Source organism: Sarcophilus harrisii, chromosome 3 (assembly GCF_902635505.1).
Source record: "Sarcophilus harrisii chromosome 3, mSarHar1.11, whole genome shotgun sequence".
NCBI classification, from domain to species: domain Eukaryota; kingdom Metazoa; phylum Chordata; class Mammalia; order Dasyuromorphia; family Dasyuridae; genus Sarcophilus; species Sarcophilus harrisii.
In genome coordinates this window covers 552,968,618-552,995,063 of record NC_045428.1, presented here as the reverse complement: position 1 = coordinate 552,995,063, position 26,446 = coordinate 552,968,618, and the positions used below count along the sequence as shown (strand labels likewise).

The following is a 26,446-nucleotide window of genomic DNA, read 5'->3' as shown; positions in this document are numbered from 1 at the left end:
TCAGGAGGGAATGGATTGTGAGCTTACAGCAAAGGCTGGGGGACTATTGGATCTGTTACAGAGGGTATTTTCATTCACGTAGGAGTTGGAGCGGAGAGCCCCTGAGTTCCCTTCCCATTCTGGCATTCTGGTATTCTGTTCCTGTTCCTGGATCTCGGGCAGCCTGTCAAGATCTGGAGGCTCTGACAGCAGAGCATCTGACTTCCGTCCTTCTCCCAGAAAAGCCAGATCATCTTGCTGTCCCCAGGGCATCCCTGTTGTTCTCTATAGACATCCAAACACCGTCCCACAGCTTGGCACTGGCTGCTGCGTGGTAGGAAGGGCTTTAAAATTCAAGGAAGAGAGTAAGAGTTCATCAAGCATTCCCATTAAGACCAGTTTTCTTCTCTGCTATGGTTGTTTCCCTGCCAAGGAAAAGTGGATTGGAAAGACAGTGCTAATGTAATTTGCCAGTCTGAATAGAGATCAGACAGTAAAGAATGGTAATGAAGCCATGGGAACAAATCATTCACATCCTCTGCAACACAGGCCTCTTTACATCATGATTGCTTTCTCCACATTTGGAACTGATTAAGGCAGAATGATAGCAGTTAATTATCTTTTCTTTCTTGCTTGCAAAAGGCGTGCTTCCCTGGCTGGGCTGCAGGCACTGCGGGTGTTTGTAAATGGCCAAATTAAATTAAGGAAAGGGAAGATCAGGAACATTCGGTTACTCCCAGAGTAACCTGGGGAGAGAACGGAGAGAATGTGGCTACGGCATCAGATTACGCAGGGAGTGTGGTCATTTGATGCAGTGGAACTAAGTAGTCATTCATGGAGAACTTAAAATGGGGATGAGGCAAACGGAGCTGATGCCAGAGGCAAGAAAACCTGGGTTCAGGTCTGAGCTCTGCATGTGATGGATGTGTGACTGTGGGGAAGTCCTTTTGCCTGAGATCAAGGTTGTAGGTCTTATCTATACTGAAAGAAGGAGTTTCTTCACTATAGGGTAATCACAAATTCAATCCAAGGAACAAAACTGAGTAAGAGGCAGATTAATGTACTGGGTCATACCCTGAGCCGGGAACCAGGAAGATCTAAATTCCAGTTCGTCTTGTGAGTTATAATTGTTGGTAAGTGTGGGGAAAACCATTTGCCTTTTACGTATCTTAGACCACTCTTGGACTTATCAGTTGAGTCATAACTAGATTTTGATTGGCTTTTACATAGGGAGATCCTTAAGATGATGAGATTACAGACTTGCCTTCTATTCATTTATATGTGAGACACATTGACCTTATATAGAATATTTCTCAATGAATATGTGCTCATCAGTGTTACATAGGCAGGTTGTTCTTTCCTGTGTAGTGAGAGTTATGCTGGTTACTATACAAGGAATTATAGCTTTTTATTTTCAAAATATATACATGGACAATTTTTGACATTCACCCCTACAAATCCTTCTATACTAATTTTTTCCTCCCTTCCTCCCCAAGTTGGTAAGGGATTCAATATGTTAAATATATGCAATTCCTCTATACATATTTCCACAAATATCATGCTGCACAAGAAAAATCAGATTTAAAAGGGAAAATTGAGAAAGAAAACAAAATGCAAATAAACAACAACAAAAAGAGTGAAAATACTATATTGTGGTCCACATTCAGTTCCACTGTCCTCTCTGTGGTTGCAGATGGCTTTCTTCATCACAAGACCATTGGAACTGGTCTGAATCACTTCACTGTTGATGAGAGTCATGTCCATCAGAAATGATCATTATATAATCTTGCTGTTGCCATATACAATGATGTCCTGGTTCTGCTCATTTCATTTAGCATCAGTCTCTCCAGGCTTCTCTGAAATCATCCTGCTGCTCATTTCTTATAGAACAATAATGTTCCATAACATTCATATACCATAACTTGTTTAGCCATTTTTCACCTGATGGGCACCCACTCAGTTTCCAGTTTCTTGCCACTACAAAAAGGGCTGCCACAAATATTTTTTGCACATGTGGGTCTCTTTCCCTCCTTCACGATATCTTTGGGGTATAAGCCCAGTAGAAACACTGCTGGATCAAAGGGTATGTACAGTTTGAGAACCTTTTGAGCATAATTCCAAATTGCTCTCCAGAATGGTTGAATCAGTTCACAACTTCACCTACAATGTAGTAGTGTTTCAATTTTCCCACATCCCCACCAACATTTGTACATTGTCTTTTCCTGTCATCTTAGCCAATCTGAGAGGTGTGTAGTAGGACTACAGAGTTGTCTTAATTTGCATCTCTCTGATCAAAAATGATTTAGAGCATCTTTTCATATGACTAGAAATTTTTTTTTAATTTGGGAAGTGTACTTATTGACCTAACTTGGTGAACATGGTTATTACTGAGTAATAAATACTCCGTAATAAGAAAGCATTGATCAGTCATTTCATAGATGCTTTGTGACTCCTTGTTGAGTTTTTTTGAGGGAAGATGCTAAAGTGATTTGCCATTTTCTTCTCCAGTTCATTTTACAGATGAGGAAAACAAGGCAAACAGGCTTAAGGGACTTGTCTAAGAGTCACAAAGCCAGTAAGTATCTGAGTTTAGATTTGAAATCAGGAAGATAGGTCTTCCTGACTTAAGGTCCAGTTCTCTATCTACTGTACTGCTTAGTGCTGTAAATAAATAATAAGCACAAAATGCTAAGCACAAATGCTAATCTTAGTATCATGTACTAGCTAAGGGAGGAGAGCAATGTGTTAACTGATGTTCTTTTATGCTTTTAGTGAATGGGACATACAGTCTTATACTCGGACAATTGTAAAGAATCTCAATCATCTCATCAAATTTCTACACAAAGGGAGTCCCCACCATAATATACTTAGTCTTTTTTTGGGGGGAGGGTAGGCAATTTGGGTTAAGTGACATGCCTAGGGTCATATAACAAGGAAGTGTTAAATGTCTGAGGCCATATTTAAATTCAGGTCCTTCTGATTCCAGGACTGATGCTCTGTCCACTGTGCCATCTAGCTGCCCCACCCCATAATCTATTTGACAAGTGATGGTCCACTCTCTTCCTGACCACTCCTTAAGAAGTCTCATTCCTCTTTGGGACAGACCCAATTATTAGAAAGGTTTTCCCAACATCAAACTTTAATTTGTCTCTTGGCAACTGCTCTACCTGCAGTTCTTGCTTTTGCTTTTGGGGGCCAAAAAGACCAAGACTAATCCCTTCTCCACATGACATCCCAACAAGCACTCAAATATAGCTATCAAGTTCAGCCCCCTGCTCTCTAAGTGAAATGTTCCTAGTTCCTTCAATTCATCTCCAAGTGGCAGGCACTCAAGGCCCTTCATCCTTGGCTTCTGCTGGTTGTTTTCAAGGCTTCTCAGAATTCTTCTTAACCTGTAAAACCCAAATGAAGTCGATCTGATAGGGACATAATGCTGAGAGTCTTAGTGCATTAGACTCTGGCATCTCCTGAATAGAAAGACAGAGATACAAAGAAGGCCTTGGAATGAACAAACCTGAAAATTCTCTGGCTATATAAAGAGCCTTAAGTCATTCCTTTGATGTTCCAGATTCAGGCTATTTAGAGTAGCAGTACAAACTCTGATCCCTGAGTTCTGGACGAAGGATAGAAGAGGGTTTCATTAATACAGACTATGTGAGGGCTGAGAATGTGCATTGTTGAATCAGGGTACATAAGGTAAGAGTTGAGGTGCAGCCCATGTTCAGTCCAGCATTTTGGGAGTTACTAAAGGAGAAGCTTTGCTCCTGGATTTCAGGAGCATAGGGAGAGTTCACTGGGGCTAGTCAAAATCTCAGCATTCTCATGGAACTTTATGTCATGATATAGAATCTCCATTGGGTTCTGAAGCCCTTACATCTAGTGTTGTCAACATTTGGAGAGCAGAGAGGAGACATATTGGCAGAATCAATCAAATCAATGTACCAAGTATTTATTGAGGGCCTACTATGGTTCAGGTACTGTGCTTAATACTGTGGATATCAAGATAAACATTTAATGTCCTCAGGAGGCTTGCATTCTATCAAGGAAACTATATATTAAGAATATATTCAATGTTATCAAAATAAAGAAATCCAAGGGATGACAGGAATAGGAAAGGCAGAAGTCAGGCAAAGCACCATGTTGGTATCATAAAAAGAGTATTGAAGGAAATAAGAGATGTGGTATCCAGGCACTGGGGAAAAGGGATGCAAAGGCATGAAAGTGGGAGATGTCATGGGTGAGGAAGGAGAAGCTCCGTTTGTCTGGAAGCATCCATGCAGAGGGATGGATTCTAAGTTTGGAAAGGGAAGTGTGAGATGTATCCCACAAAATGTATTGCACAAAGATCCCAGGAATGTATCTTTCATAAAGGGATCTATGTATGTAGAATGAGTATGTAGAATGAGTTGGGTCAGACTGTGAAGGGTGTTAGAAATGAGTCATAGGAGTTTCTATTTGATCATAGAAGTCATTGGAGCTTATTGAGCAGGGGAGTGATGTGGTCAGAGCTACACTTTAGGAAAATCTGCTTTGGTAGTTGGTGGAGAGTGGATTGCAGTGGAGACAGCCTTGAGACAGGTCTCTGAGAAAGAGACTATCTTAGGTGACTTGGTCTTGAGCAGAGAAAGAAGCCAAGTGACCCAGTGTCTGGAAAACTTGTCTGTGGTATTGGACTGAGGAAAGCATATTCACCAGTATACACCGGAAGCCTGTGCACTGGTATCCTGTGAGGGGGTGTTTGCTTACCAGTGAGCAATGGTTCTGTTTATCCGGATGCTGCCTGGTGAGTGTGCCCATTGAAGCCCACGGGGACGATACTCCCCTGTGCATTTTGGGAGTATACTCATTAATGTAAAATGGTAATGGCGAGTGTGTTCATTAGCATCTGCAGGCCCATGCTCATTGATCTCTAGAGGAGGATTGTGCTTCTCATCAGGAAAACAAAAAAGCACAGAATCCACAATGCTGGCTATTTTGCTTTCCTCTGGGCCCAGATACTGAGGGATCCTAAACCTGCTTGAGATTCCAGGGGAGAAGGGGGGGAGCATCTGTTATCTCCAAAGGCTCTTCGTGACCTGGGACTTTAGATCCAGAGAGCTGAGGGATCACTTTGTGGGGCCCAGAAAGCAATTTGTAAGCAACAAAAGGATGCGTTCGAGAGAGAGATGAGCAGGCTGAGCAAGTGGGGATTGGGGCTGAGGAAAGAAAGGGAAAGGAACCACAGTGAATGGAGAGCAATTTCCAAAGCAAACCAGTTCTGCAGAGAAATTGGGCTTCAGTCTGGGGCCAATGATCTCCATTCAAGTGAAGGAATGATTAGAGATGTATGTGGGTTTTGACGGCCTGGCAAAATTGCTGTCCAAAGCGGGATGCCCGAGGCTGACAATGAGACTCCTACATGATCAACCTCCTGCTTCTTTCCCACTCCTGGAGCAGAGTTGAGGAGGCCTAAGAAAACCATGTGGGAGTGAACATGGCAGATTCCCTTGACGAAAGTCCTTCCAGCTCGGGGACTCTGATGCTTTAATAGCCACTTAGATTCCCGAATTTAGGTCTGTTGGTATTTTGGAAGGTCATTTAGTCCATCTCCCTGCCTGAGGCAGGCTCAGTGTGCCCAACCTTGATCTTTCCCTGCACTTTTTATGTAGCCCCTTCAACTTCTCTCCTTTCTTCTCCTCCCTCTCTGCCCAGTACTTAGGACAGCGCTGTGCACAGAACTGGTGTTTAATAAATGCTCGTTGAATTAAATAGATTTAAAGGGCCTGTTTCTCCCTGGCTACCCACACCTTCTTGTCACACTGAGATATTGCTTTTATGGGATGGGTTGGGCCTGAGCTTGTTTTGTAAAAATGGATTTTTTATAGATATGAAAATTGGCAATTGGCCCTGGGAGTTTCACAGAAAATAATATTCTATTCTGTGTGATTAATGATGAGAGCAAACACAGGACAGTATTGCTTCTTCCCCGCCTCCCCCCATTAAGGCATCAGGATCCCCATACTTGATAGAAACACCAATCACCAGCAGATACCGAGTCTTCTTCCTTGACTCTGGCTTGAGAGGCTTTGCTATGTGGGTGGGGGGCTTAACAGACTTTGGGGGAGCCTTTCCTGATTCCTCCTCCTCCCCCTTCCTCATGCTCAATGCTTTCCCCTTTCCTCAACACTCATCTATCTTGTATGCAACATGGAAAATATGAGAATTTGTTTTGCTTAACTATGCATCTTTTTACCAGGGTATTATTTGTCTCTTTTTCTTTTCCCTCTTAAACGGGGCAGGATGGGGTTGGAAGAAAACAAAACAAATACATCTTAATTAAAAAATAAAATGAAAGAAAAATACTTCGTGTCTAGTTATTTACACGCTCTCTTCCCCATTAGAATGACAGTTTCTGGAGAACATGGATGCTGTTTTCGGTCATCCCATCATGTAGCAAGGTGTTAGGCACCATAGTCAATGCTTAATGAATGTTTATTGACTGACCAACTGATGGCTAAGTTCAAATCTTACCCCATGACTTTGGGGCAAGACTCTTTGAGTAGAATCTCTTTGAGAATCAGGTTCCACATTGGTAAAATGTAAATGAATGAATTCTTATCAAATGAAGAATTCTTCAGGTGGGAAAGATAATGGAGATTGTAATTCCCATTTTATAGGTGTGGAAATTGAATGTCCAAGAGGGGAATTGGAACATAGTATATGTCTGTTATGTGTACAAAAACAAACATACTTGTACACACGTACACACATATGACACACAATACACCCACATTTACATACCCCTGTACATATACACATACACATACAGACACATGTGTGTGCATGCATACATGTATGCATATATACACATATGTGTATGTATGTAAAACCAGTGTCATTGGCTGCTAGATATAGACAGGACCTTAGTTATTATTTGTTCCAGTTAATTTTCTTATTTGCTAGAGGAGGGAATGAGGCCCTGGAACTGCCGAATGATTCCCAAGGCCATGGTAAGTTAACAATAGATCTGGAACTTGAATCCAAGTTTTTGACTCCTGCTTTGGTATTCTTTCCATTACATCACTGCCTGCAATGTGTCACCTTGACTGATGACAAATGGAAAGACTAGACAAAAAAAGGAAAAGGGGTCCACAGCCTAACCATAGTAATAATAGCATTTAATGTTTGTAAAACAGTTTACACATATTCTCTTATTTGCTTTTTGAAAAATAAACTTTGTGAGGTAGGTACTGTTATTATTCTCATTTTACAAATCAGGAAACTGAGGCTGGGAAAATTCAAATGACTTGCCCACGATCACCCAGCGAGGAAGTATCTGAAGCAGGATTTGAACTCATGCACATTCCGACTTCAGGGCCCTGTCCATTGTACTACCACACCAAATGTGACTAAGAATACTGTTATTCTTTGTGCATGAATGCACAAGTCTCAAGCCCACTCAGCTTTCTGGAGCAACTTCTTGTTTCAAAGTTGTCTTGTAAATTTGAATATTTTGTTGTTGTCAAGTTGTTTAATTGGGTTCAACTCTTTGTGACCCTCTGGTCCATAGCACACAAATGCCATTCATAGGATTTTCTTGGCAAAGGTTCTGGAGTGTTTTCTCATTTCTTTTTCCAGTTCATTTGACAGGTGAAGGAACTGAGGAATATAAGATTAAGTGATTTGTCCATAGTCATGCTAGTAAAAGGGTGAGACTGGATTTGAACTCTGGTTTTCCTGACTTCAAGCCCAGTGCTCCATCCATTTAATCACCTAGCTGCCAAATTTAAATGTACTTTTATTGTAAAACTGATGAAACAATTACTAACCTTGTGACCTCAAGTAAGAACCCTATAACTCTGTGAGCTATAGTCTCTTCATTTCTAACATGGCAAAATAGCAACGTCATCCATACCCTTCCTAGGAGCTTTAGGATTGGTGTAAGGACCAAATGAGACAATATATAAATATATAGCTAAGTATAAGTAATTATAGAATTATTTAATGTAAATATACATTCTATTTTACCTTATACCTATTGATAATATTTTGTTTATCTTATATTACTAATAATTATTAGTATATAATATTTTATATTTACATTGTTAAATATAATGCTATATTATATACACATAATATAGTAATGATAGCAGGTGTTCATTTAAATCTAGCACAATCTTGTGAAGTAAGTACTATATTGATAATTCCCATTTAAGAATCAGATGAGTAAACTGAGGCTCAGAGAAGATAATTGACTTGCCATTGAATTATATAACTAGAATGAATCACAGACAGAATTTGAACCTTGGTCTTGCTGACTTCACACTGCTTCTTAGCTAAAGAACTTTGTAACTATAGACTCATGAATATTGAGTTCTGTTCCCAGTGAAAGTTTCCGGGCCAAGTGCCAATTTCCACATGGACCAAAAAAAAAAAATCCACTTCTCAGTCCCAGCCCAGCCTATCCAAGCCATATTTCAGCATGACAAGAAGGTGTGAGTGACTAGGGACACAGACTACTGCCCTTTCCCTTCTTAATGAGTAGGGCTTTATGAGTTACTATGGCTGACATCAGCTGGTGATTCGAAACAGGTGAGAAGCTCCTTAGTATTTTCCAGGCTGGACTTGGTTAGTAGGCACATAATCTCCTAGTTAGGTCTTTCCAGCATGTTTCATCTGTTCCCACATCAGGTGATCACAGAATACAGACCAGGAAGGGATGTCAGAGGTCATTGAATCCAAACTTCTCATTTCCCAGGTAAAGAAATAGAAGGTCAGAGAAATAAAGTGATTTGCTTGAGGTCACACTAGTAGAAATCAGTGGCAGAGTGGACTTTGGATGAGAGCCTTCTGACTGTAGATTTGAAAGTAATTAAAAATCTGAAATGCACTCCCCAAATAAAGATCAATAATAACTCCCAGAAGCTACAGTTGGTTCTGAAAGACTAGGCTGGGCTGATTGGTGATGGAAGTGTCAATCTCACACATTGCCTCTGGAACTCTAGGTTTGATTGACAGATATACAATCTCTCACAGTGCTGTATCCAATGAATCTTTTCTCCTCTGTGTCTGCTATTTCAGATGAGCTGTCTGCATTTGGTACAGAAGGCTGATTCCCTCCTTCCAGGTTAGACTCCAGGTTTCCCCTAGGGATTGCTTGAGGGTATTGACTTTTGTATAGCAACAAACTTGTTGACACTTAAATCTCTGGACTTTCCTCCTAGAAGGATGACTCACAACTCATAGTCTCAGAAAGTTGTTGGAGGCCTGGAGAGGTTAACATTTTGGGTAAGGGGCAGATGTGGGTCTTCAATCTAAACAAACTTCCTGACCCCAAGTCTAGCTCAATATCCACTAAATTCTATTCTTTGGATATTTCAGAAATTGCTTCAAAATACTCCATGTTCTTCTACTTTTTCCCTTTAATAATTTATTCACTTAATATTCTTTCACTCAGTTAAAATTTTCCACCCAAATGAAGTTATGGTAACTATGAGGAGTTTAAACTTGTCCAAACAATAAAAGAAACTGAGCAGAGTTCCGAGCCAATGGTACTTTATTAAAGGTTCCAAGGTTCCCTTTAATGAAGTGGATGTTAGATCTTCCTCAAAATCTGAGATGCTCTTAGTCCCTAGGACTTTATTTTTATAAGATTTGATGCCCAAATATGGAAAAAGATGCATGGTAAGATATAGAATCTCATTGGTTGATGGGCCTTGCTCTTGAGGGTCAAAAAGACACAGATTGGATGAAACGTGGGGCATCTCCACTGGCTAAGTAGTCATGAGGTGGTCACTTGTTCATGTTGGACAAGACAGAGTGTTCTGAAGTACAAAAATAAGATGGGGGAATTTCCATGTAATTGAGTCCACCATGCTGGGCTTGTTCACCATGACAAAGTACAAAAGAATGGAGGACCTTAAGCAAGTGAACTTTGAATCTTCAGTTCATAGCTTTGGATCAAATATGCAGAACTTATAATCACCATCCTTATGGAATCATGTCAAACTGATTAATACTAATTGGAATAAAGTTGGGGTCCTGATGAGTCATATCTTACAGCCATAGTAGCTACTATATGGGATTCCTTGGTCATTCTTCCTAATTTCTTAAGGTCATTTTCCACCTAATTTTTTAATTTCCACTTCTGATTCGACACTTTCTTCCCTTCTTAACTTCTGCCTTTATTTTGAAGAGTTTGGGAGTTAATATTGATGAAGCTGTTTATTCAAGTACCATAACTTCTCATATTTTCAGCTTGCTTACTTACATCTCATGACCTACTTCTTCATAAATTTTGGCCACAGATGGGAACCATCACAGACTCACATAAATGTTCCACTTCCCTAATTAAAAACTTGTAGCTTCCCCTGTTTGACATTCTATAATTCTAGCTTTCCCTAGATTTCACTCCTTCAACACATGTTCTTTGCTCTCATCAAGACCTTCTTTCCCTCTCCTTTTTAAGTACTTTCTCCAACTTAATTTTCCTTCCTTTCCAATCTCAACCCAAGAGTTAGCCATTTCATCTTCTCAGCCCTATCCCTTGTTCTGATAGAACTTTCTTGCCAAACTTCAGTCCAAAATTATTCTCACTTCCTTCCTTCTTCTCTCCTACGCACAGGCTTCTAAAAGTAGCTAGATGAATTTCATAACCATGATGCTTGGGTACATTACAAATTCTGATTTCAACCTCAACTCTTTGGCAAGGTCGTCTCTTTATTCCTCCCTTGGTGAGTCCTTACCTCAGGCTCTTCAAATGCTACTCTAAACTATCTATTATAAAGTGCTTTAAGATTTGCCAAATACCTTACACATATTATCTTCATTTATCCTCAACAACCCTGGGAAGCTAATAATCCTCTTATTAAACCTCAATTTACAGATGGAGAAAATGAGGTAGATAGGGGTTAAATGCCCAGGATCACACAGCTTCTATCAATATCTAAGGTTAGATTTGAACTTCAGATCTGGTATCCTAATCACTGGACCACCAAACTTCTTAAAAGCACTTGCTTACCAAGGTTGATATAAAGATCAAATGAAGTAATATATTTCAAATATTTTGTGAACCTTAAAGTGCCATGTAAAAGTTAATTCTCATTGGGGGCAGCTAGGTGGTGCAGTAGATAGAGCACCAGCCCTGAAGTCAGGAGGACCTGAGTTCAAATCTGGTTTCAGACACTTAATATTTCCTAGTTGTGTGACCCTGGGCAATTGACCCCAATTGCCCCAGGGGGAAGATTATCATCATCATTAACTATCATATTTATATCTTCCTTGGGCCCCAGTTTTCTTAGATGATTAACAAGGCAAAGATTGAACACAGCTAGGTGGTACAGCGAATAGTACTCTGGGCTTGGAGTCAGAAAATGTGAATTCAAATCCACCTTGCACTTAGTTGCATGACTGTGCAAGATTTAAATCTGGCAGCCTCAATTTTCTCATCTGCAAAATGGAGATAATAATAGGCTCTATCTCCCAGGTAGGTATGAAGGAACAAATGAGACGATGTATATAGAGCATTTTGCAAACCTTGAGGTATGATATAAATGTTATTTATTGTTGTTATACTGTTCCCTTGGGCCTCAGTTTCCCCATGTGAAAAATGAGAGTATTGGGCTAGCTGACATTTGAAGCTCTTTGCAGCTCCAAATTTATGATTCCATGTGAGAGATTGTTGGGGGAAAATAAATACTATTGATGCAAGAATAGGATTTCACCATATTCTTCTCTTTATTGGAATCTCTCTTGTTCATTCTTCCATCCAGTAGCAAAACCATAAAGGGCCATGAATCTAGGAAATTCATGAACTCCTGGAAAGTTATAGCTCTTTTTTTTTTCTCTTAAGAAAAAAAGGATTCATTTGCAGTATGTGAAATGGCTTGGTGTGTGTGTAAACCTAACCCATTTTATGGGGCCATTATGGTGCAGGTTGGAATTCTATTGCCATATATCTGCCTGTAATTACATGCTCTTAACTGGCTCTCAAACCTTCTGTTTTGAGCAGTAAACCCGGGAGGATGCTGTCAGGGTGTGCCTGGTCCCTGACCCCATCCTCTGTGCCCTAAGCTCCCTATATGTTTTGCCTCGGGGACAAACGGGGGATGCTTTCTGGTGCAAACCTGCAGCGAAACCATTTTATGTGTCTCTCTCACTGTGTTTTTAAAGCCTTTTTATGTTTTGTTTAAATGTGTTTTTTAAAATGTTATGTTCTGGAAAGGGATATAGTCCCTTTAACAGAGGTCAGGCTGTAAAAAGTTGTTGGGGAGTTGCAGTTAGTGGTTAATGAGGAAAGTAGCTTCCAAGGACTTAAGACTTCCTTTCTCTTCCTTCAGATGGGAAGGACTAACCTTCCTGGACTAACCAGCAAATAGAACTATCTTCTCTGACATCCAAAAATTGCCAGAGGCCAGCAGCTGGTGATGGACCTGGGAGACAACTTTTAAAAACAACATTCATTTGGGATAAAAGGGAAAAGACCATGAATAGAGGGCTGTGGGGGGAGGAATCCCAAGACAATGCTGTGGGAAGATGAGGAAGGAGATACAGATCTGAGGGCATTCACTCCTTGGAAGGGAATTCACTCCTTGGAAAGTTGTCATGGGACTGTCTTGGGGAGGGGGGTGGGAGGAAGAGGTTCACGCCACCTGGTAGATTCTCATTTTAACTCATTATTCCTGCTAATCAGAAGCTAAAATCAATGGTTTTTGAGATGGTAACTCAAAAGAATAAGTTATTTTAATGATCTCTATGTTTCTGGGCCTTGAGAAAAAGCTCTGGTTACCCCACCTCAGTTATGGCTCCTTCTTAGAAAGTCAAGATAGGCATGCCTCTGTATATAGCTTTCCCACAGTCTCAGACAAGTATAGACCACTGACTCCCAAGAGCAAGGATGGTCCACGTTGTAGAGTTATTGCAAAGTCCTTGAAATTTATATTTACTCCAAACATTGTTATTTTGCCCACTGAACAAGTGGCACATAGATGTTTTGCTACGTTTTCAAATGTATATAGAGGTTGTTGTGACTCATTAAATAGAAATTTATTTAAATATTGGAGCATTCTTAGAAGTTTTTGGTCATTGTCTGTTTTCTTAACTAATAGCTACAAAAATAGTAGATGGATCTGTGAAATATTTGGACCCAAGAGTCTCAGCTTAAATCCCACATTTCACAGAAAATCTTTCCCAGTTCTCCTTAAACCTAGTGCCTTCCCTCTGAGATTTTCTCCAGTTTAAACTATGTTCATACACTGTTGTTTGAATGTTTTTTTTCTCTCCCATTATACTTTGAGGTTCTTGAGAACAAGGATTTCTTTTACTTTTCCCCCTGTATTCTCATGGATACAAAGTATAGTGGGTATATTATAGTATAGTATAGTATATAGTAGGCTTATAGTAGGTAATTAATAAGTGCTTATTTTTAATTTTATTTATAATAAATGCTTATTGACTTGTAGAGTTAAGTCTAAGGCTGATTCACAGAATCCAAGAATCAGAAAAGTTTCATTCTGGAATAGAGATCAGAGGCTGTATAACCTTTCCCATATTTAGGAAGGAATCCCTCCTCAACTTCCCTGACAAATCCCTCTTTTATAATGCCGGAGAAATTGAGCAAGATAGAAATTAGAGAGCATTTAATAATTTATTAAATGGAGAGATATACTGGGATCAAATGGATCCATGTTTGGTCCCAGGGCTGAAGGAGACTATCGGCTCCAAGAATCCAGCAAACAATCAGCGTTCTCAATGACTCAAACACACATGGCTCAGACACAGAGGGTAGACTGAGGCAGGGGCAGAGTCAGGGTGCTGAGAGTGGGACTCTGACAGGGGGAGGCACCCGGACATGGGGAGAGGCATCTTGATAAGATTGTATCTGACATTCTTTTGATGCGGGAAAGATTCCAATCTTTGATTCCCAACCCCCCTAGTTAATGTAAATTACCCTTTAACTCACAAATCCTGGCCCCTTTGAATTCCAATAGAAGATCTGGACCAGTCCCAACCCCACCCGGATCTGAGCCAACTTTGGGGCTATACCCCAAAGCCCTCCAGCTAAGTCTGTGACTTAAAAGGGCCACGCTGGGAACCCCTCTTTGCAGAGATTCCAAACATGGTAGCCATGTGACGACCCTCTGTCCACTGGACCCTCTGTTCAGTGCCCTCCTTGTTTCTACCTTCACCTATCTCCTACTTCTAAACTCATTAATAAACCTCTTTTATCAATCTATCTCTCCAGGCCAATAAATGCTTTTATTGGGAATTCCGCACCGCTACTAGACCTCAAATACCGCTGTATCCTTGCGCCGAATCCAAGGAGGTTGCAGGGGAAATCTGTTTGACTCCCTGTACCCCAAACCTGCCACTAGACCATAACTAAACCCTAATTTCATTTAGGTACCCCAAATCTAGGCATTTATTCACACCTCAACATTATAACTTGGGATTGGGAGAGGCATTCTGATATTCTAAAACATAAGATCTTTTATCCTTATCAAGTATTCTGATAAAGAGGGAGGGGAGGTTTTGCAGAACTGAGAAGCAGGGAAACCGAGGCAGGACTGAGTCAGGATAATTAGGGAAACTGAGTCAGGACAATAAAAGAGAACTGTGGCATAACACTTTCTCCTCCCTCCCCTCAGTCTTCCTTTGAACAATTCCAGGGACCTCCTAAAAAGAGGCAAATTAGTACAGTGGAGAGAGCAAGTCAAGAGAGCCTGATTCAAATCACTTTCTTTTTTAGTTACCTGTATGATCCTAAGCAAATTCCTTCATCTCTCTGGTACCCGGTTTCTCCATCTATAAAGAGAGAAATTGGACTAGACATCCTCTAAGATCTAAATCTAGAATCTCTTCCTTCTTTTGGACAGCTCTAAGTGTTAGGAAGTCTTCTATTAGATTGAGATAAAAATCTTTCTGTCTGTAATTTCCACCTATTGTTCTGATTTTTGTCCTCTGGAGTCAAAGAAAAGAATTTTAAATCCTTTCCCATACAAGTATGCTTTGAATATTTGGAGAGAGGAAATATAGTTCCTTTAAATTTTTCTCCTCTAAGCTAAAAAACCCAGGTCTTTTGATCAAACTTTGGAGGGTGTAGTTTTTTCCAATCTTTTAGCTATTCTGATTATCCATTGTAGGGGCCATGAAGTTATTCTAAACTGTTTATGTAAGTATTCTTTCTATAATTATCCCCTTCCACAACATGACTAGCAGTTTCAATATATTGTTCAGGTTGGCAGAAGAAATTAAATGGGGATTTTTTGAGAGATTTGTGTAAGTCACAGATGATATATGAAAGCCAGTAAAATAAACAGAAGAAGTTTAGAAACTCAGAAATGCATCATTTTTCTGGTCCCTTTTTGCTATTTACAAACAGACACAGACTATCAGGTTCTTCACTTAAGGGATCCTGTTCTAGATATAGAAGACAGGACACAGTTCCATAATCTAAGTTCTTACAGGATTAATCCTGATGGAGGCACATGGATGCAGCCAGTGGGAAAGTAGGATGTTAGAACTCAGTAATATGTTCTTCATTTATTCGTTAATTCATTCGTGGTAAAAATCAATAGGCCTATGAGTCAAGAAGCATTTATTAGGTACATGCTATATGCTAGGTACTGTGCTAAACACTGAGGATACAAATAAGTAAATACATTCCCTGCTTTCAAGGATCTTACATTCTTTTTTTATTTTAATTTATTTTTTATTATTATAGCTTTTTATTTACAGGACATATGCATGGGTAATTTTTCAGCATTGACCCTTAGCAAAGCCTTCTGTTCCAACTTTTCCTCTCCTTCCCTCCACCCTCTCCCCTAGATGGGATCTTACATTCTAATGGGAGTTGTTGTTGATTGTCTTTCATTCTTTTTTCAATTATTTTTTAAAATTAAAGCTTTGTATTTACAAATTATATGCATGGGTAATTTTTCCAACATTAACCCTTGCAAAACCTTTTGTTCCAAATTTTCCTCTCTTTCCCCCCACCCCCTCCCCTAACTGGCAGGTAATCCAATACATGTTAAATATGTTGAAATACATGTCAAATCCAATGTATGTATACATATTTATACAGTTATTTTGTTGTACAAGAAAAATCAGATCAAGAAGGAAGAAAAAGAAAAACTGAGAAAGAAAACAAAATGCAAGCAAATAATAACACAAAGAGTGAGGATGCTATATTGTGTTCCATACTCTGGGTGTAGATGGCTCTCTTCATCACTGCACAAGTGGAACTGGTTTGAATCCTTTCAATGTTAAAGAGAGCCATGTCCATCAGAATTAATCATCATATAGTCTTGTTGTTGTCACATATAATGATCTCCTGATTCTTCTCATTTCACTTAGCATCAGTTCATGTAAGTCTCTACAATCATCCTGCTGGTCATTTCTTACAACAATATTCCATAGCATTCATATATACCATAATTTATTCAGCCATTCCCCAATTGATGGGCATCCATTCAGTTTCCAGTTTCTTGCCATTACAAAGAGAGCTGACACAAACATTTTTGCACATGTGGGTCCCTTTCCCTCCTTTATGATCTCTTTGGGATATAAGCCCAGTAGAAATACTGCTGAATCAAAGGGTATGCACAGTTTGATAACTTTTTGAGCATAGTTCCAACTTGCTCTTCAAAATGGTTGGATCCGTTCACAGTTCCACCAACAATGTATCAGTGTCCCAGTTTTCCCATATCCCCTCCAACATTTGTCACTATCTTTTCCTGTCATCTTAGTTAATCTGAATTGTCTTTCATTCTTGAAGACATCAGGAGAGTGATATCTTAACTTGTAAATAAGATTTAGTTAATTAATTTAAGATGGAAATGGGGATGAGTTTTAGCCTCAGTTGATTTGGTCAGTATTGAATTTGGTCCACACTGTTTGGTCCATGATGGGCACAGATGCAGACACAGATCCTAGTTTGTTACACAAATATTTCTATTCTCATCATTTTGTAAAAAAGTTGCCAAATATATTTCCAGGTATGGGTTTTCTCCTATAGGAAGTGGTTTGGGCTGTGCCATAATTATAGGAGGCTCTCCATAATAGGATCTGAGGTCAAACTGCAAAAAATAATATTTTAAAGTGTTATTTAGTTCCATGATAGCAGCCTGGTTCCCATAATAATAGCAGTAATTGGGTGAACTGAAAATGGTAGCCATGTTCTAATTATGACTCTGGTTCTTCCCTTCCATCACAAGTTGGTGAGCACAGGAAACCAGTGTGAGGCCATTGCTATGCTTAACTGTTTCACAAACATTTCTTTCCATGTGTAATCAGTCCCTCATGGAGAAATGCCCCATCTACAATGATCATTCAGGATTTGACCATAACAGGTCACAATTGGGCCCTCATGGGGAACTTTTTGCAGATGATCCAGGGCTAGGATGGGATCTAGTTTATTGATGGATGGAGAAAAGCCACCATGGAGGCAAAATATCTATCTACTAAAGCTGTGTGTGGGAGATGATCAAAAAGAGAAGTGAAGTATTTCTAAACATTGACATTGCCATACTTTTCAGGCATTCATCATAAAAGTCATACACTTATATAATTTGTTGACTCTAGTGGTTTCCCTTCAATATTGTGATTTGCTCTGGATATTACACCTTTAATGATACAAGAAGAGTTACAATCTCCACTGAGTAATAGCCTCTATCCACATAGTTACCCATAAAAAGATAGTGTGTATCTGGTGACTTTTCACTAATTATAAAGAGTCCAATCAAATTATGGAATTGGAAAGTACATCATCACAGACAGTGAAGGGACAGGAACCTCTTATATGTTAGATTATTTTATGAGGATTTCTTTAGCCTTCTTGCAGAGCATGTACACTTGAAGAGGACCAATGATATTATAGAATAATATCTTGATTTTCTGAGTGGAATGGATTTAAGTGAGGCAGATTTGCAGAGTCATTACTCTCACTCTTTCAGAGTCATCAAAGTCTAGTGACAGAAAAAAAATAAAAATGACAAGATATCTTTGATGTTGGACCATAGCACTTGGTTCAGTCAACAACAGATTTAGGCCTGTTGGTTGCCCTCTTGCTTTGGTAGAGAAAGTCTATGGAGTCAGGATTAGATAAAATAAAGAGTATGGTAAAGTATATCCTTAGTTATAAACTTTATAAAATTTTATTTTATCTATAAAATTTATAAATTATTTGCAAATAATTTATAAATTATACAATTTATAAGATTAAGGCTTTGGACTAGAAGATTTCTAAGGTTCCTTTCAGCAAGAGAAGGAAAAATAAAGAGAACATGGGAGTATATCCTCAGTTTCCTCATTTGTAAAATTAGGGGTTTGGATTAGAAGCTTTCTGAGGTTCCTTTCAGCAAGGGAAGGGAAAGGACATTGTCTTTGAGGATTTATTTTTCCAAATGTTCTCATTTGAAGGAGTTATCTTTGAAGGACTGTCAGGGGAAGAGGGCTTTGGCTTGTTCTGCTTGGTTCCAGAGGAAAGAATCAAGAACAAAGGGTGGGAGTTGAAAGGAAAGTAATTTGGGCTTGAAATATGGGGGAACTTGCTTAACAAGTTAATAACCAAAAGTGAAATAGGCTGTCTTGAGTGGTGATAGGTTACTCCTAAATGAGGGTCTTTAAGTAAAGAATCAGTCGCTTTTATTTCCTTTGTTCTGCAGTGGGAGTTCTCTTTTTTTAATCTATAAGTAGGGATAGATGGCTGCTGAGGTCCCCTGTACCTCCTGGGATTTCTTTTTCAAAATCTAAATTCCAACAGGTGTGAGTCTCAGCGTATCATGTCAGAGTCAGCAAGCCCGCATGCAGCAAGCATGGTCTGAATATAACCTCAGCGTCTGGGAAACACGAGAACAAGGGGATACCACAGACTGAAGATGAAAGCCTGGAATCTGCCAGACAAGAAAGCTACCTGAAAGAGGCAAGGTCAACAGGAAGCCCTATGGAGCAGGACAGGAGAAAGAAGTGACAGGAGGACACTGTGCATGGAATGAAAATCCACTCTGGGATTCTTTTGTGGCTTAGTGCCTCCCTGTATATCTGAGAACATAAGCGGAACTGATAGCAGGAGGGAAAACAGGAACCCCAGGGCATACAACCAGAGCCTTCGCTCCAGTCCACCAAGGGCTTGAGGGGCAGGGTGATGCAACAGATCCTGAGATCATAACAAGAAGGGCATGGAAGCCAGTTTCACTAAATTGTGTAATACATGGAGGGAAGAAAAGTATTGGATGAATGGAAAAATAGGAAGGAACCAAACTTTAAAACCCAAGCAGAATTTTATCTTCGATCCTAGAGCTAATAAGGAACTTCTTGAGTTTATGGAATAGAACTTGTGCTTTAGAAAAATCCAGTTGTTGACAGGGGAGAAGCTGGACTGAAATGGAGAGAGACTATGGCAGGGAGATCAACCAGTATGCTATTGAAAAAGGCCAGATGTGAGGTGATGCGATTCTGTATGATGTTAGGTATTAGAGGAGAGAAAGGGATGCATACAAGAGATGTGACGAAGATAGAATCAGTTTTGTTGTTCAGTCATGTCTGACTCTGTGACCCCATTTGAGGTTTTCTTGGCAAAGATATCAGAATAGTTTGTCATTTCCTTTTTTAGCTCATTTTACAGATGAGGAAACTGAGGTAAGTAGTGAAGTGACTTGCCTGGAGTCACACAGCTTATAAGTAAATGAAGCCAGATTTGAACTCAGAGAGATGAATCTTCCTGACTCCAGGTTCAGAGCTCCTAGATCCACTGTACTACCTAGCTGCTCTAGAATTAATAAGATTTGGCAACATATTGGCTAGGAAGGTAAGAGAGAGCAGTTAAAGATTTTGCCTAGATTAGGAAATCATTCTGGAAGGATGGTGGTCCCCTCCATAGTAAAGGGGAAGTTTGGAAGAGAGGAGACTTGAGGAGAAAGAAATTGAATCTAATTTTGGATGTACTGAGTTGAAGATGTTTGTGGGACATCCAGTTTGATATTCTGATAGACATTTGGAAATGCAAGATCAGGAAGAATTTTAGAGCTGGATAAATACATTTGAGAATGATCTGCTTTAAGATGATAATTGAATTCACAGATGCTGATGAGATCATGAAGTGAAAGAGTAGAGAGAAAGAAGAGAATCCAGGACAGAGCCTTGGGGGACACTCAACCATCGTGTGCGTGACATTGATGAAGATTGTTCAATTGATGAAGATGTTCAAAGAACAGTGTGCTAGGCAGGAGGAAAACTAGGAGAGATCAATGTCTTAAAACCCAGAGAGATAATAGACTATCGAGGAGGAGAGTGTGATTGACTATGTTCAAAAGCTTAGAAAGAGGTCAAGAAGGAGGTTGATGAATTGACCCACTGGTAGTGTTGGGGAGGGAAGTTTAAGTTGAATGATGAGGTTAGAAGTCAGACAGCAGAGAATTAAGAGTGAGAAGAAAAGAAGCACAAGGATCTCTTCTCAAGGAGTTGAGTTACAAAAAGAAGAGATATATAGAAAAGTTAGATCAAGTGAAAATTTAAAAATGAGGGATACCTGTATGCCTTTGTAAGTAATCATCCAATCAAAGGGAAGAGATTGAAGATTAACAACAGTGGGGATGTGCCTCAGTTTTCCAATCTGTAAAATAAAGTCCTTTCCAGCTATAATTTTCTATGTTTTAAGGTCAATTATATATTGAACATTCCAATAGGAAGTGGTATAGAAAAAAGAACATTGACTTTGGAGTCCCAGATGAGGTCCTTGGTTCAAAATCCTGCCTCTGTTGTCAAACTGAGCGATCTTGGGTAAAAGTCATTTAGTTTCCCTGGGCCTCAGTTTCCTTGTCTATAAAATGAGAGGGTAGAACCAGAACAAAGCTTCTTAAACTGTGGCTCATGATCCCATATGGGTTGTCAATGTGGGGGCTTTGAAATTTTATGATTTATGATCAGAAAACGTTTGATTTGTATACCCATTTTATATAATTATATACCTGAGGTTGTGTAAAAATTTCTCAGGTGAAAAAGAGTTGTGAGTTTTAAGTTTAAAAAGTCCTGTCCTAGGAGACCACTGAGGTCCCCTCTGTATTCTAAGGTCCTGTCTATTTGTGGCAGTCTATGTTCTAAGGCCACTTAGAAGACTTTCTCCTTCCCATTCCCATTATTATGGGGATGTATTCTGGCTCTTACACATTCAATTGATTCTTCCCTAGTCCAGGAGGGGAGAGTAGAGAAGAAGAAAGAGGCAACAGGGGAAGGCTTTCAGCACTGTATCACTTTTAATTTGCTCTGTGTTCAGAGACTATAACATTGAGGCAAGCAAGTGAGGTGATAGGGAAAGAGAGGAGGAGGGAAAACATTCTCTTTGTGTGTGTGTGTGTGTCTGTCTCTATCTAACTGTCTTTTTCTTTCTCTGTCTCTATGTGTCTCTATTTCTGTCTCTGTCTCTTTCTATTTTCCTCTCTGTCTTTCTCTCCCCTTCTCTCTCTTTGTCTCACTGTCTCTCTCTGTGTCTTGTGTCTTTTTCTTTTCCTCCCTCTCTCTCCCATTTCTCTGTCCCCCTCCCTCTTTCCCTCTCTCTCTCCTCTCTCACTCTCCTTCCCTTCTTTCTTAGCTAGATTCCATTGAGTTTAGCAGATTCCCAAAGGTAACTCACCTTCCCTTCCCTCCTTCCCTTATTCAATATGAGTTTCAGGGCTGTCTGGAGCAAGGGAAACTAAAAAAGAAAATATTCTCTATATCTGACCTTGGGTAGGATGGGGTGAGTTTGTGTCTTCTCTTTTCAAAGTAGAAGATTAATACTTTCTAATAACGAGGACTCCTAGTGGGCTCGGGTTCATCGCCCATGGTCTAACTCATGAGCTGATGCTACGGCACATGGAGGCCCATTGCTTTCTCAGTCTTGTTCACTGTGTGCATGCATGTGTGTGCATGTGTGTGGACATGTGTATATATATGTACACACGCATGTGCCTCATGCTCATTTCTGGGGAAGGGGAGACCTTGTGGAGCCTGTCTTCAGGTCCCTTCTATCCTCCTCTCCTGGCCTTCTTCTCTTGCAGACTGTCTCTAGGTAAGGTCCTTTGCCCAATGGGATGTATCCTCGTCCTGTTGCTGTTCCCTCTGGGAAGCATCTGTCTCCTAGGGTGCTTGTGAGAAACACCTGAGATATTGTAAGTAGAATGCTTGTAGAGGTACTCTTTTCTGGACTGTGCTCAGTCCCTCAAACTCACGTGGAAGCAACCCTACTTTGCCCCTCTGTTGCTACCCCTGATTCTCTGGGTCCACACCACTTTCACCTCTGTGTTCATGAGAACCCCCAGATTCTCAGAGTGAAGGAAGGAAGGAGTCTCCTGTAGCTTAAGCTGTCTCAAAGTTTTCCTTTGAGAAGGAAACTCAAATTCCTTCTCTATCATCTCTGAAAAACAGCCATGCAGCCTCTACTTGACAGTCTCTGTAACTAGAGAGATCATCTCCCCTGTTCAACTAACTTTTGAGCAGTTAGGTACAGTTGGGCCCAGAGTCAGGAAGACCAGATTTCAAATTGGCCTTATATACTTCTTAGCTATGTGAATTAACCTCTGTCTGCCTCAATTTCTTCATCTGTAAAATAGGGTAATAATAGCATCTATCTTCCAGGATTATTGTAAGGATCAAAGGAAATAAATCATTATAAAGTACTTAATACAGTGACTGGGGCACAGTAAGTCCTATATAAATGCTAGTTATTATTATTATTAATTGGGAATTTTTTCCTTATATCAAATTTAATTCTTTCTACTGCCTCTATTCATTGCTCTTCTGCCTTCTGGGGTCAAGCAGAATACAGAATAAGGATGCACAGAGAATCAAATGACTGGGCTCAAGTGGGACACAAATATAAAAATAGAGTCCCCATCCCTTCAAGGAGCTTATATTATAATAGAAATAGATTGCTCACACAAGGAAGTGGTTAGCTAGCAGGGAAAATTTGGTTCTGAAGGTTATTGGAGCAGTGAGTGGGGCAGTTGGGGAATAAGCTAACATGGAACAATGGTAGAATTGATTTGATTGACTTAGTTTCCTTAATTTCAGATTAGAATGAGGAGAAGGGCAAGAGGTTGGTGAATGGCTGAGAAGGACCTGGCCTGAGAAAAGGGAGTGAACTACCACACAGTTGAGACTTCCAGAAAAGATAGTCATTCATCATTCAGGAGAATGGGCCAGTGGGGCGATATGCTGTTGCTATTCAGGCATTTCAGCTGTACCCGACTCTGTAGTCTCATCTAGGGTTTTCTTGGACAAAACACCGGAGTAGTTTGCTGGGCAAACAGGTTTGATTGACTTGCCTAGGGTCCTACAACCATTTAAATCTATCCAGTGTTAATTTATCTGCTGACTTCCAGTCTCACATCTCTAATTGCCCATTGGACATCTCAAACTTGTTGTATCATAAATATCTTAAATTATATGGGTCTCAAACTGAACTCATTATCTTCCTATTGCTCCCCTTTCCCCAAATTTCCCCTTTTTCTATTACCCTCAAGAGTATCACCATTCTTCCAATCATTTGGGCTCACAATCTAGGTGCTGTCTACCACTAGTCTTCACTCTCTCTCAACCTCCATATTCAGTCTGTTGTCAAATCCTATAGATTTTACCTTCATAATATGTTTTATATATGCCACCCTCTCTCCCCTGACACAATCACCATTCTAGTGCAGTTCTATCACCTCTTGCCTAGATTATTGCAATAAATTGTTTGTGGGTCTTCCTGTCTCAATCCCCTCTCACTCCAGTTTATCCTCAATTCAACTGCCAAAGTGATCTCCTAAGTAAAAGCCATTTCTGTGTCACGGTACCCTGGCCTTTGATTTAATAAACTCCAATGACTCCTTTTCTAGAAACAAGAATAAACCCCCTTTTTTGGAATTCAAAACCCTTCATAATTAAACCTCTCATTCTCAATATACAGTAATTCAATGACACTGGCCTCTTTGCTCTTCCTTGTATATGACACTTAATCTCCTGACTCTAGTTGTTCATGTCTGGAATGCTCTCCCTCCTTATCTATACCTCCTGGCTTCCTTCAAGTTTTTACACAAATTTTACCTTCTACAGAAAAGGTTTTTTTGATCTCCCTCAATTCTAGTGTCTTTCAGTTTAATTAATAAATAAGAGATAAAGAGGATCATGGAAAGTACAATGAATAATTTTTATTATGTGAAATTAAAAAAGGTTTTGTACAAACAAAACTAATGCTGCCAAAATTAGAAGGAAAGTAGGAAACTTGGAAAATTGACAGCAAATTTATCTTACAAAGGGCTCAGTTCTTAGTTATGTAGGGAACTGAGTCAAATTTATAAATATATAAGCCATTCCCCCATTTAATAAATAGTCAAAAGATATGAATAGGCATTTTCAGAAGAAAAATCAAAACTCTCTATGGTCAAATGAAAAATTGTACTAAATTACTAAGGATTAGAGAAATACAAATTAAAACAGCTTCAAGGTGTCACCTTATGTGGTTAAAATGACAGAAAAGGAAAACAACAAATATTGGAGGGGATGTGGAAAAAATGGGTGCACTAATACACTGTTGGCAAATTTGTAAGCTGGTTAATCATTCTGTAGAACAGTTTGGAACTATGCCCAAACTATGTTACTCTTTGACTTAGTAATAACAGTACTAGATCTGTACCTCAAAGAGATCAAAGAAAGAAAGAAAATGATGTATGTGCACAAAAATATTTATAGCAGGCCTTTTTGTAGTGGAAAAGAATTGGAAATTGAGAGGAAATCAATCATTTGGGGAATGGATGAAGAAATTGTGACATATGACATTGAGGGAATATTATTGTATTATAAGAAATGATGAGGGAAGTGGTTTCAGAAAAATATGGGAAGATCTATATAAATTGATTCTGAGGGAATTGAACAGAACCAGGAGAACATTGTACACATTAGTAGCAATATTGCAAGGAGGATCTAACTGTGAAAGACTTAGCTATTCAGGTCAACATAATCATCCAAGACAAATCTAAATGACTCATGATACTATCCCTTTCCTGAGAAAGAACTGATGAACTGTGAATGAAAAATGGAAGTATACTTTGCTCATTTTTTTCTTTCCCCCTTTTTTGCAACATGACAAATAAGGAAATATGTTTTACACAATTTCACATATATAATTAATATTATACTTCTTGCTTTCCAATGGGTGGGAAAAAGACTGGAGAGAGAAAATTTGGAATTTAAAAATCAAACAACAACCTTGTTGAAATAAATAAATAATAAATAAACTCCCAAAATTCGAGTACCTTTCTTCTGTTGATTATTTACCAACTATGTGTTTGTACATAGTTGTTTATATTCGGTCTCTGCCATTAGACTATGAGTTCCTTGAGGGACTGTCTTTTTCCTTTCTTTGGATTCCTAGTGCTTAATACAATTCCTTGTATATGATATTTCATGTATTGACTCTAGGCATTTTCAGTTGTAGTTGTCCATGCCTAGAATGCTCTCTCTCCTCATTTATAGCACTTTGCTTCCTTCAAGCTCCTTCACAAATTTCATCTTTTACAGGAAGAGCTTTTTAAATATTTATTGACTGTCACTTAAAATGACTTGTGATCTCCTAACTACCAAATGTAATTGTCTTTTTTCAATTTTTAAACTTCTTGATCTCTACTGCACTTAATACTTTTTCTCGTGGATACTCTCTCATCTTTAGGTTCTTTGTCACTGTCCGTTCTTGATCCTTCTCCTTTCTGTCTGATCAATGTTTCTCAGTCTTCTTTATTGGTTCTTTATGCTTGTCACGCCCACTACTTATCTCTGTCCCTCCAAGCTCTGTCCTAAACCCCATTTTCTTTTTCCTTTATAAAAAGGAAACTTTTTCACATTTGGTCCTCTTATTAGCTTGCATTAATTCAATTATCATTTCTGTGCAGATCTAAACTAGCCTTATCTCTTTCTCTTGAGCTGCAATTGTATATTGGCAACTGCCTTTTGGACTTCTCACACTAGATGTTCTGGGCATCTCAAAACCAAACAGAACTTAATGTTTTTCTACCCAACCTTTGCTTCTTCCTAACTTTCCTATTAATTTTGAGATCATCAGCATTCTCCCAGTTACCCAGGTCTATAAATACAGTGTCACTCAACTTCTTACTCTCATTTAACTTAAATATCCAAATTCATTGTAATTTCTATTTTGATAGCATCCGTCTTATACAACCTCTTCTTTCTTCTGACACACTTTCTGTCTTGGTGTAAGCTTTTATCACTTCTCACCTGGACTCTTGTAATATCCCTCTGGTTCCTACTTCCTATTCATTCTTACTCTCTTTCTCCTTCATTTCTTAGTTACTTCAAAATACTTTCAAGATACCTCAAATCTTATTTTCTGCAAAAGATCTTTTGTGGTTTGCTCAGGTACTAATATTTTTCCCCTTTCAGATGGTTTTCATCTTATCTGTATATGTCATACTTTTTTTCTCATTATTTGCAAGTTGTCTACTCCATTAGACTGTGAGAT

At 39.2% G+C, this 26,446-nt stretch overlaps 1 pseudogene; it reads right to left on the bottom strand.

Annotated features, from left to right (window-relative positions):
• On the bottom strand, positions 1-26,096 carry LOC100922463 (annotated as a pseudogene).
• Between the last annotated feature and the right edge of the window lie 350 nt (positions 26,097-26,446).